Here is a 17,342-nt window from a genome sequence, read left to right on the forward strand (position 1 = left end):
ATAAAACTTTAATATTGACTTTTTTATACCATCAAAATCTCTTTTCTCTCAGAAAATAAGCCCACCTCCTTCTTCACTGAAAAAGATAAGGTCAGTGGACAAGACCCCCCTAAGTTCCAGGGCCTTCCCTACTTCCGCATGCCTACCCTCTCTACGGAGGGATTCATGGTACCTTTCTGCCTGACCTTTCTCTTTTGCCCTGGGAAGCTGTTGGTAGCCCTTTTCTGTTACACAACATGGAAAACTGAGAAAATTTGTTTACCGCTAAAGAGAAAAATGGAGCAGAGGTATGTAGTTGGGCAAAGATGAGAAAAAGAATTCCCCAATTTTCAGTAACATTGCTGTCCTCAGTTTCCTTTCGTTCATAGTGTCCAGCTCAATTGAGGGATGTTCCACAATCCTTCCCAAAACATTTCATCTTTTACTTGCTTGGGTTTCTGGTTCATGACACAAAGCATCTTAAGTAACATAGCCACTACAATTGTTTTTTTTAAGTTTAGGAGTTGGTATGCATTGAAACTTGCTTCCCCAAAAGATATGTTCAAGTCCTAACCCCTGGTACTTATGAACATGATCTTATGTGGAAATAGGATCTTTGCAAATGTAATCAAGTTCTGATGAGGTCATACTGAATTGGGACAGGCCCTAATCCAATGTCTGGTGTCAGTCTAAGTTGAGAGAAATTAGGACAGAGGCAGAGGTTGGAGTGACGCCTTTATAAGCCAAGGATTGTCAAGTGTTACTGGCCATCACCAAAATGAGAAGAGAAGCAGAGAACAGACTCTCCCTCAGAGCCTCCAGAAGGAACCAACCTCACCAATGCCTTGACTTTGGACATGTAGCTTCAGAGCTGTGAGAGAATAAATTTCTGCTATTTAAGACACCCAGCTTGTGGGACTTTGTTATAGTATCCCAAGGAAGCTAATGCAGGAGACCATATTATTCAGGTTTTAGAGCTGAGGACATGGAGGCTAAAAGTTAAAGTGACAGGCTTAAAGCAAAGTCAAATATCTGGCAAGTAGAAGGCCATGTCCTCTGATATTTCTTTCATGCCATGTACCCATCACAACTGAGAAACTCTAATTGAATTTAATATAACTTATAGTACTCTGTGATTGACCTCCTGCATCTAGGTAATAACTAGTTTATCTTTATTTTAATCAATCAATTTTATAAAGAATAAGAGATAAAACATTATTTAAAGGAAAGGTGTTAAGCAAGAAAGCCGTAATGTAAAATGCTGTCACCATTACATATGACATTTTGTGAAATCTCAAGGTAGTAGTCAGCAATGATAATGTTATATGCACCACTGCCGAAGCTGTCACGTTGTTCAGTCACTTTAGAAATATACCGGGCCTCACTAAATCCTCAGAGTTTTTTGCACTCTGGTCTTCTGATAGATTTTAGATTTTATGGAAGTTTTGAAGTTTTACTTTTTCATGAGGATATAAGGCACACTGATAGTCATTATGAGGGACATAAAGGCTTGGGAGAATGGTCATTTCTCGCATGCAGGTTATGTTCCAGGCATTGTGCTAAACATTTTTATATCGTTATATTAACTTGATTTAGTACATGTTATTATTATTCCCACTTTAAAAAGAAACTGAATGCCAGGAAACTGTTTGTGGTAGAGCTGGGTAGATGTCTGCCTGAAACCTTCACCAATATCCACTCCATTCTACTGAGCTGACTTGGGATTTGTGATCAATCACAATGAGAACTTGATCCATAGGTTTCTTGCTCATGAATGAAATAGAAGAAAATGTAAGTTTAGGAAGAAAGAAGTTATAATAGTGCAAAAGCACAAGAGAGTGTGCTAGGAATAGACTAGATTTTTGAAAGGTCCAGGAAAACAGCAGATGATATGGGATTGATGTTTGAAGAAAGATGAAGTCATAACCCAAGACATCAGAGGAAAATATGGGTCTTCCCCCACTCTGGAGTAACTCAATGAAAGGAACAGTATAGGCACTCTGGGGTGACCACTGGATGATCTAATAAAGTGTTTTTTGAGACAATTGTCTCCCTTCTCTATAAAAATAGAATGGCTGCTAGCTATTACTTTTGACCTCAAAAAGAAGACTGTGACCTTCTCTCGAAAGGAAGTAGGCTACTATCCAAGGGGGCCCCTAGTAAAGACAGTGAGACCCAAGAAAGAAGCAGAGCCAGATTGAACACTGGTTTTCCCCAGTAGAAAGAAACAGAAAAATAGAAGTTCTCCCACACACCAAAGCCCTCCTTAATTTACAATATGGAAGTTCCTAGATTGTCTGCATACTCCTGTGATGGTATCCATTATGGCACAATCCCTTTTGGATTGAAGGACTCATTCCCCCACTGCTGGGACTATTACCCAAGAATAGGCTTCAATTACCTACACTTTTGGGGAAGCATCTTAGGCTGAACAAAGCTAGTTACCAAAGTCACGTCGCCCTTCTTCCAGCAGCCTGTCTCCTCCAATGATTGGTGCATGCAAGGATATAAACACTCAACTTGTTTGACCAAATCAGGGCAACAATGGAGGGCTTGTCTAGTTTTCGAACTCTTTGTGGGGGTGGCTAAGGTTTGTGTTGACTGCTTCATAGCCCAACTTCTTCCACTACTCGCTCTCTGTTTTCTTTTCTTCTCCAAGAGGAGTTGATTTTGAGAGCAATCCCCAATAAACTTTCTCATGCTTGTCTACGTCTTAGAGCCTGCTTTCTGAGAAACCTAACTATACCACTTTCTACCACACCTTACAGGAAATCTTCCTGTCACTGTGCCCAGTTTATCTGGGTTTCCTGGTCATTCTCTCATTCAAGAAAGAGGCCTTCTGGAGAACTAAGAGTTCTCAACACTAGAGGAAGAAACATAAGCCACATCACACTAATCAACCGTTTTCATTCATAATGTGTATGGACAACTATGAAAATCCACAGATATTTGAGAAAAATCAACTCTATGAAAGACAGTCACAAGAAACCACTGGAATAGTTAAGTACAGAAGAAATAGGCCAACTAGAGATTCAGAGCCATTTTTCTAAGTATATAATCTAGAGACTGAAAAAGGCATTTCATACAGCAATGGAAATACAAACCAAGATCAGAGAAAAATGATTTCTTAAAAATTTGAAATATGATTCTGAAATTATAAAAGAAATTCTGAATGTAAAGCCTGATATTTTTTAAAGATTTTATTTATTTATTTGACAGAGAGAGAGACAGCGAGAGAGGGAACACAAGCAGGGGGAGAGGGAGAGGGAGAAGCAGGCTTCCTGCGAAGCAGGGAGCCCAATGCGGGGCTTGATCCCAGGACCCTGAGATCATGACCTGAGCCGAAGGCAGATGCTTAATGACTGAGCCACCCAGGTGCCCTATAAAGCCTAAATTTTAAAAAGGAAATGTGCAAGATCAATCCTAGAAAAAATAAGGCCACCCAAAACTGGAAAATATAGAAATATTAAGAGTTGTGGAAATAAGTAAGTTGCCAAAGAGAAAATAGCAACAATGGGAGAAACAAATAATTAAAAATTATATCCCCAGTTTTCTGAAGCTGAAGACATACGTGTTCACTGAAAAATCCTCCCAAGAGACAAAAATGACTCTTGAAGAAATTATCATAAACACTTAATACTCTTATATGAAAGAAAATAGCATAAAAGCTTCGAGGAGAAAAAAGCCCTCCAGGAGAGCTGACCAGTACAAAGACTGAACAGCAATGAGAGTGAGGAATGAATTTGTATTGTATTAAGCCTCTGAGACTTGAGGCTTGTCTCTAATGACAGCTAGTATCATCTTAACATAAAATAAACTGGATGAATTTGATAAATCAAGCAATAGTGATTTAAGTCGGTTATTTAAAAATATCAAAACAAGCACCAGGTTTACAAGTAATACCAATAATAATAACAGTGATGATGATGATGGTGGTGATGAAAATCATCATCATCATCATCATCATCATCATCATAATGGCATCCAAATCCAAAGGCAAAGAAGAAGGTGTGGGAAGTATGGTACATTTGTCAAATTCCTCATCATCATGATGGTGGGCGGAGGTTTGAAGATAAAAAGATACGATATAAATTTGACAAATTAGGGCTCAGATGACAAGATACAATTGTTTTTCTTATAGCTGAAACAACCATAAAATCTAGGAACCATTCACACTGTGGTCTCTGAAGAGTACAGCTGGAAGTGAAAGCAGATCATTACTTGCCATTTTGTTCTCTTTCGTACAGCCCGATATCCTTTTACCATGTACATGCATTATTTTATTTTATTTTATTTTTTATTTTTTTATTTTTTTAAGATTTTATTTATTTATTTGAGAGAGAGAGAATGAGAGAGAGCACATGAGAGCGGGGAGGGTCAGAGGGAGAAGCAGACTCCCTGCTGAGCAGGGAGCCCGATGCGGGACTCGATCCTGGGACTCCAGGATCATGACCTGAGCCGAAGGCAGTCACTTAACCAACTGAGCCACCCAGGCGCCCTACATGCATTATTTTAAAAATGGAAACATGTTTATTCTATTTCTTTAAAAAAATAAATTATGTATATCGATTCAATGGAGCTGAATCCTGCATCCTGCAGATAAACTGAATGAAATAACACAGTGTTTACAGAAGTAGTAAGATAACCTTCATACATTGTTAGGAGTCAATGAAATAAGCTGCCAATGTTGTATATAAAATGAACCCAAGTATGTAAATAAAATGTGTGCAAATAAACATACATATAAAAGAACGTGTAGAAAGGGAGAGAGGAAAGAAAAAGAAAGAGAAAGAGTGACATAGAGAGAGAGAGAGAGGGAATTTTTCACAAGGAGGTAACCGTAGAGGTACAAGGCTCCCTGGGGGTGAATGTCCCCGGACGAAAGGGCAGCCTCTGCCGGTACTCCAGACATCCACTAAGGGTGGAAACAACGGGACTGACGGGAGTGGAGCAGGCTTGTCAATAGCCCAGGCTTCGTGGAATAATGATCATTTATTCCCTGGGTTTGAAATTTCCTGGATGTGGGTATTAGCATCAAATAAGTAAATTTTGTGTTTCTTTAATGAAAATCAGAAATTACTTTTACATCCCGACTAATTACAGCTACTCAAAAACACCATATGTTATGGATTTCAAGGAATTGGCTTGCTGACACTTTCTTCAGGGGAAAACTATATTGAAATGTATACCTTATTTTTAAATGTGATGGTTTGCTTGGAGTTTTATTTAAAAGAGCATAACAAAAGAATGTTTTGGAAGTTTATTTTAAGTGGCCATCTTGTCATTGTGATTCCATTTAAAATTAATCATATCCAAATTCCTTGCCAGAAATATCCATTTTACTCTTTTTAATGAATGTGAATGTAATCTAGTTCCAAGTAGCCAAATTTCCACTCTTTCCGGTAAAAAGCAGCAGAGCTAGAATCTGGCAGCATCAATAGACTATTTTGTTGTTGTTTTGTTGTATTTTGTTTATCCTCCCCCCGCCCCGAAATTCTGAAAAGACTTTATGATATTATTAGTCCAAACATAACCGCTAATGTTCTGGCCAGTAAACTGAGGCCAAATGTACAAGAGATCTAGCTTCATTTTCTTCTTACAAGCAAGGAAAGGTCACTGGCAAAACAGAGCGAGTGTCGAATAAGGCTTTTTACTCAAGCGATTCAAGGTTTTGGGCCATGAAATAGGCTGGTAGTTCAGCAGTCGTCCAGGACGGCATGCTGGACAAGAACTGTGTATTCGGAATCCTCAGCAAGCGATTTTGAACCACTTCGCAGTGAACACCGTGCTAGGGACAACCATCAACCTGCGGAAGCCGGAGGTCACATTGCAGCTCACAATAATGCAAATCCCCCAGTGCAGCAGCCTCTCTCCCTGGCAGAGGGCGGCCAAAGTTGTCATCTGCTTCTGTTATCACAGGGACGCCCTGTCTACTCCTTGGCTGATGGAAACACGAAGCCATAAACCAGATCAAGACAGTGTGTTGTTTAGGCGCTGGGCATAACGGGGCGCCAGCGCGGCCAACAGCAGCGGCCCTGCGTGGCGGGCTCCGCGGCAGATGTCACATCTGTCCCTGTGAGCAGTTCCATCATGCCATTTCTGAGTTGCCCTTCACATCCAACAGCGCAACACAGTCACCCACAAAGTGCTTCTGGATGGCTAATTCCCTGGCGGTGCACTGATGCTTCGTGAGATCGCTGCTGCGCCCACGCCCGGGCGCCCGGTGAAAAGGCATCGGGTCCGGCGGACAGATGGGGTTTGAATTTGCAGCAGTGCTTCCGCGTGAGAAAGTGGAACCTCCGCGGCGACATGCAGGAGACACGAGGAAGAGACACAAAGCACAGCCTCAGGAATGTGTCTTGGCTTCTGGGAGACGGAAGGGCAGACAGATAACCCCGGAGGGCAAAAATCCGAGGGGGAGATTTTATAGGAATTTCAGTCTATTTACTCAGTTCCCGCGTTTGATGGTCAGCAGATTCTTTCTCCCCGGTTAGGCTTAATGTCATTCATACCTATCACCAAAGTCTCTCTCCTACTCTTTCTCGTTCTTTCTCTTCGATAAAGAAATTTAAACTTATTTCAACTCAGTATTTGTCACATGCTTGCTATATCCCTGACAACGTGCGAGGGAACAGGAGAATGCAAAGTAAGAGTGGCATGCTTCCTCCCTTAGGGACTTTAGTAATTTTGGAATGACATGATCCATGAAATGTTTGGAGAAAGATATAACACAGGATATAATCAAATGTCAAAGAATGTATTAGAGGAAATGAGTGTCATTGGCAGGTCAGGAAAGGTGAAGATCAAATCTTGGACCAGGTACTAGAGAGGCGGTGGGACAGGAAATGCACCAGGAAGGAGGAGGGGGATGGGGATAGAAAGAGAATAGCACTTAATACTCTGAGTAGGTGTGCATTTTCATTGAGGAGATAGGACGCTGGAATGCCCTGCATACTCCAGTGGGCCAGAAAAGCAGATTCTGTCCCTGCAAATCTGGTCACCGTGAATGGGAGATGCAATGCTTGAGGCTTGATGTTGATGGATCTGGCCCCCTGAAGAGTCTACTGATCACAAAGAATATCACTAATGCATAGTATGGAATGGTCTATCTCATAGGTGAAAAAGCTGAGATGCAGATTTTGTAAATAAGTGGATGCTGCTTATTTTCTTCCCAATTTTAGGTACCAGTATCATTAGTGAGGAGTCAGGTGTCTTCCCTTAAATCCCGAGTGAAATGTTCTTTGGAACATCAGAAATCCAAGGCAGAGATGGGTTGTGGAGAACTTAACCCAAACCTTGTAATAAAATAAGAGCAGTTTAATTTAAAAAAATCATCTTGATTATAAGCTCAGGTTTAAGTAGATGGGAGAAAAGTATAAAAGCAAACATGACTCTCCCCTGCTTTAACTATAAGTGAGTGTGCGCACATCTTAGCCTCTAGCTGGCTCAGGGAAAACCTATGCACCCTAGAAGAAGCAAACAACCAAAAATAGTTGCCCTGTCTAGTTCTAGTCCACAAAATCATGAGGCCTTGAGTCATCATTCCTATAAATGACTGACTCCTTAAAGAACATGGTCTTATCCTTGATGTTTGCTATTGATTATATTATGACACTTGCAAGTGTGATAATCATTTGAGAAAACTATTGTTTTTCTACCATGAATAAGCTAGATATTGCCTCAGTAACCTCAGCAGGTTTTTTTTTTTTTAAACTTTTGACTGGTTTCCATATACACCTATAGAGAGCTGAAATGAATGTGGCTTTCAAACTTACAACAAACAAAAAAAGATAAACAGCAAGTTCATAACTTTTCTGGAACTCCCCACCAGAGAGAGCTGAGCAAGGCAAGCAACTGGCCCCAAATCTCAGGAGAGATGGGTACCAGTAAGAAGAGATGAAACACCACACTACCTCACCAGGACAAGATGCTGCCAGTGAGGAGAGTTCAGGCTTGGTGATGGGAAATTGGTAGAAATTCTGCATGCCCTGTCCAGCTAGGGTGAAGACTCTGGGAGTCCAAGGAGAGAGAGAGGAAGTTCACATCTTCTTGCAGAATTTTTCTACATTAAATCTTACTGGACACTCAGAGAAATATAGGAAAATCCCAAGAAAGTCTCCCTGTGTAGAACTGGGTGAGGGAAATAGTAGCCAGGGCAGGAGAAGTGAGGAAATTCACCAAGATCCCTGTGCCCTACCTCCCTTATGGGAGACAATCTATGAAAAAAAAAAAAAAAAATCGTCAAGGACAAAGCCCTTAATTTATGTGTGTGGGGTGGGGGATGGGAGAGAGGGAAGGGAAGGATACATGAGATCCAGGCTTTCAGCTGTGGGACAAACAGTGAAATGAGAATGCCACATACCATGGGACCAAGGGTATGGTGCCTGCCTAAGACTAAAGCTTGTGCAGGACAGAAATTACACACACACACACACACACACACATACACACACATTGCCACGTTAGGGAGTTTCTAGTAACATGTAACTTGTAGGTAAGAGACAGACTCTCTCTGAAGCATAGCTCACAGAGAAGACCAAAAGCAAAAAGAGAAGCCACTGAAGAAAGCCCACTGGCAAACTAGCTTTCATCCTAAATATACTACTAGAGGATTAAAACTGTGGCATCCCGAAAGTGACTATAACACAACAAACTGCAAACCCAGCTCGACTCCCAGTTAAATTAACTCAACTCTCCACACTAAAGGTCTACCAGAAGAAAAGGCATGCCCATTTCCAAGAGTTACAAAAAATATCTACATTCATCTCTATAGTCTTAATAGAGATGTCTGGCTTTCAACAACAAAAATTAGAAAGCACACAAAAAGGCAGGACAAAACACTCTCCCAAAGAAGTAAGCAATCCAAACCAGAGTCAGATATGCCAGAAGTCCCGGAACATCTAACAGTGAATTTCAGAACTGTGATTAATATGTTAAAGGCTCTAATGGAAAAACTGGGCAGTATGCAAGATCAGATGGTAATTTTAGCAGAGAAAAAAACTTTAAGAGAAAAATCAAATGGATATATTAGAAGTAAAAACCACATAACAGAGAATGAAGATTTCCTGTGAGGGGAGTGTTCGTAGATTCTACACGACCGAGACAAATACTAGTGAGCTACAAAAGTCTATAGAAATTACCCAAACAGAAAGAGCACTCAAGGGCTGTGGGATAGTACCAAATAGCCTGACAAATATGCAGTTGAAAGCACAGGAGAAAGGGGGAACAGGGCAGAAGAAATATTGGAAGAACTGAATATCCGTTGAATTTTTTTACTTGGCTAGTCAGTCCTTCTAAAGGGCGAATCTCCTTAATAAAACTTCCCTCCAGGTACTCTAATTTATTTCTTAAATGCTCCTGTCTCTGTATATTCCTTTGACAAGTGACAACATTCAGACGAAACTACAGATCTGGGTTTTGTGTCAGCTGCTCATCTCTCTCCATACAGATCTTTTCATGGTGTTTGGCCAAGAACTCTAGTCCTGGGAGATAATTTATGAAAAAAAAATTATCAAGGATAATAAATTAAAAAAAACTCAGATTACAATCTCTTAGAGTGAGCCTGAGTCAGATCATGAAATGTCTTTAAAGATATTACAGCAAAGAAACATACTTAATGTTTTTTAATCAAGTAATTTCTAATTAATCGAGTATTTTCTAAATCTGTTTGGCCATGTACCACTTATTTATAGATAATAGTTATTAAAATTGTGTAAAACTAATGTTAGAGGGAATCAGTTTGGGGTAATTATAAACAGGGGCTTAGTTCTATTTTCCTTTCTTCTTTTTCCAGGCTTATTTTGGTCTATAAGGCTTTGCATGAACTGGCCCTTAGCTGTTTCTCAAACTGTATCTTCTATTATTCTCTACCTCGCTCACTATATTTTAGGCATAAGCTTCTGTGGCCCTTAAAATTCTAAGCTCATTTATTCCTTGAGGCTGTTGCACTTTCTGTTCTTTCTGTCTCAAATACCTTTATGTTAGGTATTTGTATGCCTTACTCTTTCATTCAGATCTCTGGCAAACTTCACCCATTTTGACAAGTCCTCATTAGCAACCTGTTCTAAATTACCATCTCCCTCCATCATCCTTTAACCCTTTATTCTGCTTTATTGCCCTTCATAGCATTCATTACTACCTAACATTTTATTTTGCATTCTTTGTTTCTCATCTGACTCCTGTAGACAAATGTAGATTCCATAAGGTCAGGGACTATGTCACCTATCTTAATCACTCTATCCTCAGTGCCCAGAACGGTACCTGGTATCATTCCAGAATGATGGGCACTAATAAAAATCTTTGAAAGAGTGAAAGACTAATGAATTGGTCTGAAACACCACTATCAGGTTGCATTCTTCTTTGATCCATACCTAATTGGCTTAGCTAGCCTATCCATATCAGAAGTGATACATTAATTGAAAAACATTCTCTCTCTTAGTCTTCCTCGTTAAAAAATCAGCCATTATAGTCTAAAGGCTCTCTGACTTCAACAACTATAATTCTATTGCTCTGGGTTTTTTTCCTTCCTAACTGATCTTGCACCAACTTATGCAAGGTAGGGGCGTCTGATACTGTGCTATGCTAATATCTTTCACAGAAGATATCATGGGCCTGATTTGAATGATACTCTGTAGCTTTCCCTAACTTTAAGGGACAAAAATTTACTATCTTGCTCTGGGAGATTATCGACTACTTTTCAAAAAATGGTTTCTGGTCATTCATTTCAAATTCATACACTGAGCAGTTGAGTTAAATTTAGTCTGGTACCTTGCAACAGAATTCAAACTACACATAATGTTGCTATTGACTTATGTTGCTTTTGTAACTACTACATGGAGAGGTTGATCCTGTCGGATCAGTACAGTGATAGACATGAAAACATCAGAGAGTTTGAAAACACACACACACACACACACACACACACACACATACACAGCTTTAATTCTAAGGATTCTAATTAATGTGGAGGTAGACTCAGGCATGGACCTGTTGATTCAAAAGTGTAGCCAAAGTTGTGGACCAATGGTCTAGTTTGTGGATAAGTTAGGACTATGTGTAAGGCAGTTGAAATTGGGGGAGATGTGGACTGGGGCAGACTGCAGCTCTGAGGATAAGCTGAAATGAAGAGATGTAGGTTTCAGGAAAGACCAGGCAGTAAAACATTTCCTACATGGAGAGCACTGACTCCCTCATCAATCACTGAATGCTTCAAGTTATGGTTGTCTAGGACTCTGACAAACTGGCTCTTTTAGGCCTGACTGTGGGCTTCTATGCTTTAAGTCCTAAACATACTTAGTTTGCATCTCTGGCTGTTAAAATGTCCCATAAGACCCCCTTGGTTTCTGTGAGGATGCTGGCATCCTCCTCTGCTTTGAAAAGCTTTCCATGGCTGTTTGACATGGAGTTTTGCAGAATGTTTGTGATTTCGGGAACCCCATAGGCAAACCCAACAGTACTTCATCTAGTACATCTGCTTATCCTTTAGATTCCTCATCTCCAGAGTTGTAGTAGAAGAGTGATTGAGACTAAAGTTCCTGGGAGACGAACCATGAGAGACTATGGACTCTGAGAAACAAACTGAGGGTTCTAGAGGGGAGGGGCGTGGGGGGATGGGCTAGCCTGGTGATGGGTATTAAAGAGGGCACGTAGTGAATGGAGCACTGGGTGTTATATGCAAACAATGAATCATGGAACTCTACATCAAAAACTAATGATGTAATGTATGGTGATTAACATAACATAATAAAATAAAAAAAAAAATAATAAAGTTCCTGGAATCTTGGTCTATTCTAATCTCAGCCCTAACCTATCTTAACTCTAATTTTAAGCTACCAGTAGAAAAGCATTCTTGTGCATTTAGAATTAATGGTTTTTCTCTCTTTTTTTTTTCATTTAACTATAGTTGCGCTTGTGCTCACTCTCATGCTCTCTCTCTCTCTCTAAAATATTATATAAGAATTTTATGTAAGGAATATACTGCCTTCGAAAGTAATCGCACAAAAAAAGGAAGAATATTAAAGTGTATACGGCAGAACAAAATATTAAAAACTCTGTATCAATTATGATACCAGATAAAATGAACACATAATGGGCATTTGTGGTATAATAAAAATATATCTAATCTTTATCCCCAGTTCTTGTTTTTTTTTTTATTATGTTATATTAATCACCATACATTACATCATTAGTTTTTGATGTAGTGTTCCATGATTCATTGCTTGCCCCCAGTTCTTGACATAGAGCTTCAAAAACTCTTGGAATTTTCTGATAATAGGTGTTTCTTTGTTATGGTAATGAGGTGGCAGGGTATGTGCCTGGGGTGCCTATCTGGCTTCAGGAGGAGGGTTGGTCACTAGAAGGATTAACTATGTAATCAGAGAGTTGGAACTTTGGGCCAGCCTAACCTCTGGGGAAGGTAGGGGGGCTGGAGATTGAGTTCAGGCACCTGGCCAATAATTTAATAATTATGCCTAGGTAGTGAAATCCCAATACAAACTTTGGACAAAGCTTCCGAGGAGCTTCCTGGTTGGTGGACATACCAGTGAACTGGGACAGTGGTCCCAATATCACCATTATAGTATATTAAAATATTTCTTTCCACAAAGACCATATTTTAATATAATAGTGACTGAGTCTAAAGTTGTTGGCCATGAATGGAAGACTAAATGTTTGTGTCAATACTTGTATTTACAGGCAAATTTTCTATTAGGATGCTACTTTCTGATATCAATTTTTTGATATTAAGTGGGTGTCTTGAAATATAATTAATTTGTTTATTCTTTCCTGATTCAAAAGTAAACTAACTTGTTGCATAGGGCTTAAGGAAATGGCAGAAGAACTAAATCTCTTGAACTTTTATGAATAATTTCTTTTCTAACCCTTGAGACCATTGAAACACTATTTTTTTAATGTTTTGAATAATTTTTTTATGTTTTCTTTTTCAACTAGTCAAAAAAAAATGAATTTTGCAATCAGATTTTTCACTTTTTATTGTCATGTTTTAGTGTAACATTTTATAATAAAGTACTCTGTACTGTTCTTTAACATAAAATATATAAAATAATAATGGAAAACTTGAAGACTTGAATGCATTAAACATGAACCTTATTCTCCTACTTATTATCTTTCTCTTCAATATTCTTCTTTTTACCCTGGCTTCTGCACAAGAGAGGTTTGGCAGAGATGGAAAAATAATGCAAACCCCGAGGTTTAAAAAAAAGTAGGTTTGTGGCTCCAGGAGTGAGAATGCAAAGTTAACAATTACCATTTCAAATGGAATGATTATCAGCTAGGTATTTTTCTTTAAAAAGCAAGAAAACAGCCCATTTTAAAAATTAAGCACACAAAGAAACTTGAGATAATGAAGGAAAAAAACATATATGTATGTATGCATTTGTATGCCAGAGGGGGTGTGTGTGTGTGTGTGTGTGTGTGTGTGTGTATGAGAGAGACAGAGAAGTAAACAAACATATTTGTCAATGAATTTGAGCTAATGATTAGAAATATTTTGAGCTAAGCTCTTTTCCAAATTATAGAATTGGGCTTGTTTGAATAATAAGAGGAACCACACAGTGGTTTTAAAGTGTGAATTTTGAAATCAAACATCTTGAGTATCTTTTCTGTGTAAATCTGGGCAGTTACATTTCTCAGTTAACCCATCTGTAAAAAATGGGGATATTGTAGTAACTGAGTGAAGATTGCTGATAATATAAAATACCTAGATCACGGGCACCTGTGAATGATAGCTAATTTGAACTGAATGACTTCAGAACTCAAAGTTTGGGCATATAAAGGAAGATGTGAGAGAAATATTTAGGAAAGGAAACTGGATTTTTACAAAGGTTGGTATGGACTATCTATTGAATAGCATGTATTTCCAAGCATGAAAACAAAGGATGGAGTTTGTTTAAAATGACTTTTTAGCATTTCTTTTTTTTAAAATTTTTTATTGTTATGTTAATCACCATACATTACATCATTAGTTTTTGTTGTAGTGTTCCATGATTCATTTTTTGTGCATAACACCCAGTGCTCCATGCAGAACGTGCCCTCTTTAATTTTGTTTTATTTTTTGTTTTTTTCCTGAGCTCTATGTCTCTCTGAGCCTGCCCCACATAGATCATGCTTCTCTAGTGTAATGAGCTCTGCTACATAATCACTATGAATAAGAGGATGTTCTTTTCTACTTCTGATTTTTCAGGGGAATCTTATCAAAATAGTGTAAGAAAGGTTGGAGGAAAAGTCCACTGTCTAATCCACCATTTCTCTGTACACTTCAAGCCATACAATTAAAAAATATTGGAAACGATTTAATTGGGTCTATAGTAGCAGTATGAAATTGTCTCTATCCATTTCTGGGGTTTGATAGGTTATCATCTGTTTGTCTTTGAACTGAGCCATAAGGAATCTGGGTCTTCTGAAGTAGCTATTTCATGCTAAGTTACATTTGAGTGTTAGAAACAGTTATCTTCTGACATTTCCTAAACTGTCCAGTAGTATAACAAAGTCAATGAAAAGATCTTTAAAAATAGTTACCACCCACTCATTTTAGGGGAAATATGTGGAGGAGTAATTATGCTACTCATTTTATTTATTTATTAAGATAATCGATTACCTTCTTGAAACTATTTTTCAAGACAACCACAGTGTTTGGTTATTGTTCATAAAGTGATTTTTTTTGTAGTCTCTTTGTAAAACATCTCAAAATTAAAGTATTTCTTAAGCTGGGACATTTTCCCCAGTTGTAGAAAGAGTGTCAGTGTAGAAAAGCTTATGAGATTTAGTTTTCATGGCATTTGCCAAGTTAAGTGAATCTAAATGTAAAAGTCAGTTAATATTAACTATTCTAAGAAGCAAGCTGAACAAATCTGGGTTTTAGACCTCATCTTAATTACTTTGCAGTTTCTTCTCTTGGCTGTGTTCAACTAAAAACACCATAAGCATTGGCAGCACAAAAAAATAAATCCTCTTCCCTGGACTTAAAATTTCTTAAGTTATCCTATCAACATGGTGTCACAGTTGGGGTTTGTGGACAGTCTTCAGGACATATAAAAGTTTAGCTTCCAGGCTGGGACTAACAGCTTTACCCCTGCATTTAACTTTCTAAAGGTTCATAGTCACTTTCTATCTCTAGTGAATGGAAGGTACTATCATTTTGCAAAGCAATAGTGTGTAAAATATTGATAATCCAAGTTCACCATGCAATTTAAATTTCAGTGTACAAGAATTTTGGTGACAATTTTATTAAATTTTATTTTCCCTAAGAAGTATGTTTGTTTCTTTGTTTTAAATCTGGGCGGTGTCTCCTGTTTTGTTTATTTATGTAACAACATAGTCTGTGTTTGCATGAGTCCAATAAAATCCTCTATTTGAAAATTGGAATGAATTGGAAATGCTTTGGATTTCTGCCTTTAACTAAGAGAGATTTCACTGTGGCTAGATGGCAGAATATACTGGAAGTGTTGAGCTAAACTGACACAAAAATCTTGCTGTAACTCATACACACCTGACCATCTCACTTCTGGTTTCTTTTTTTTTTCTTTTTCAATGATATAATTTTCTGACTTTCTGTAAACATATTACTCACAATAAAATGCAAAGACATAAATCAGAAATACAAAATGAAGCAGGAGAGGCCAGGAGTACATTAATCACGTGTGGCGCAAGGTGCTCTAGCAAAGTACTTGAGAATTGATTAGATCTTGGCTTTGTTGTGTATCAGCCCAAGGCTGTATAAAGGCCAGGGACTTGAATGCTTCTGTGGTCTCTTCTGCCAACATGTGGATAAGAATACAAAACTCCCTGAGATTAAATGTGATTATAACAATATTACCTATGGATTATTAAGATGTTATTGTTTGCTTAGGCACTGTTATAAATCTTTGTGTCAATTAATTTTCACAATATCCATGTGAGGTGGGTACTATTATTACCCTCATTTTACAGATAATGCATTTGAGGTGCAGGAACCTTAAGAAACCACACCAATACTACTCCACAAATAAGGAACATCCTGGAAATCCCCCTTCTGGAGGAGTCTCCCTATCTCACCAGGTCTTAGCTGTGTGGAAGGGGAGTTAAAGAGGCAGAAGCTTGGGGTGCCTGGGTGGCTCAGTCCATTAAGTATCTGCCTTTGGCTCAGGTCATGATCTCAGGGTCCTGGGATCCAGCCCCGTGTAGGGCTCCCTGCTCAGCGGGGAGTCTGCTTTTCCCTCTCCCTCTGCTCCTCCCCACTGCTCGTTCTTTCTCTCTCTCTCTCTCAAATAAATGAATAAAATGTTAAAAAAAAAAAAAAGGCAGAAGCTTTACCTAGTGGCTGCCACGTTGGAACTATAAGATCCAGCCCGAGCCAGGTCCGCTGCCTCTACCAGACCTACCGTTCATCACAGGATGATAAGAGCATTGGTGAACAAAAGCGTCCACACTGTTTCCAGGTGCTGGCTCTGGATAACTTTCGAGTGCTCCTGAAACTGAAGCCCAAACTGACACCCAAAATACAGAAAGTGTTTAGAAGAAATCATACACCGTTTTAAAGAAGCAAAAATTGTGAAAAAGTACAAAAAATCCAAAAATATATGGAAGACTCGTAAAACACACAATAGAACCGTTAAACATTGTGGTAAATGTAGAAGCTTTCTGTCAGCGTTGAAGAGCCGCCCTACCGCTCCTACAAGTAAACTCAGCCTGAGGACTCCAAGTTCTTCAAACCTAAATAATGGTATGTTTGGTTCCAAAAGCAAGAACCCAGCACTAATTTTCAGAATACCTGCAGCTGGAGAGTCAGCACCCACTTGTTCCTGAAAGAATGTGAGCAAAACAAAGAAACACTTCTCTCCACTAAAAATGTTGCTTAGTCAGAGCGAATGTCAAAAGAATCCAAATGCGTATTTCAGACATTTTTTATCTTCTCCGTAAAGGACAGGCTGTGAAAAAAAGAAATGTTTAATGCAATTTCTGAAACTAAAAAAACAGTTTTTTTAAAAACACTTGTATTCTTTCAATACATGGAAACTAGATCTAAGGGCAAACTTCTCCTGTCATCCTTCAGTGTTTATGGAGAAAATACCCATTAGAGTTAATAACTGAAACCTGCCTATCTCACAGAGTGGTTGTGAGGATCAAAACTACATGAAAGGTCATCATAAGTAGTGAAGATTATATGGACATTGAAAAACAAAAACAAAAACTCAGGCAGTCTGTCTTCAGCACCCTATTCCTAGATGTCGCTAAGGTTCCCTCAAAATGTACATAAATGCACCAGCGGCAAAATAATGTGAAATGTTCGTTTTCTTTCTTCTCTTATTAGTCCAGAATGTTTATATTTGTTGGCATTATTTGTCTTGGGAACTTGGAAAATTAATGGA

General features: G+C 38.6%; 1 pseudogene; it reads left to right on the forward strand.

Annotated features, from left to right (window-relative positions):
- Positions 1-8,858: 8,858 nt before the first annotated feature.
- LOC118538054 (UPF0711 protein C18orf21 homolog pseudogene) lies at positions 8,859-16,893 on the forward strand (annotated as a pseudogene).
- The last annotated feature ends 449 nt before the right edge of the window (positions 16,894-17,342 follow it).

The sequence above is a fragment of the Halichoerus grypus genome, chromosome 3 (genome assembly GCF_964656455.1).
Source record: "Halichoerus grypus chromosome 3, mHalGry1.hap1.1, whole genome shotgun sequence".
Taxonomy (NCBI): domain Eukaryota; kingdom Metazoa; phylum Chordata; class Mammalia; order Carnivora; family Phocidae; genus Halichoerus; species Halichoerus grypus.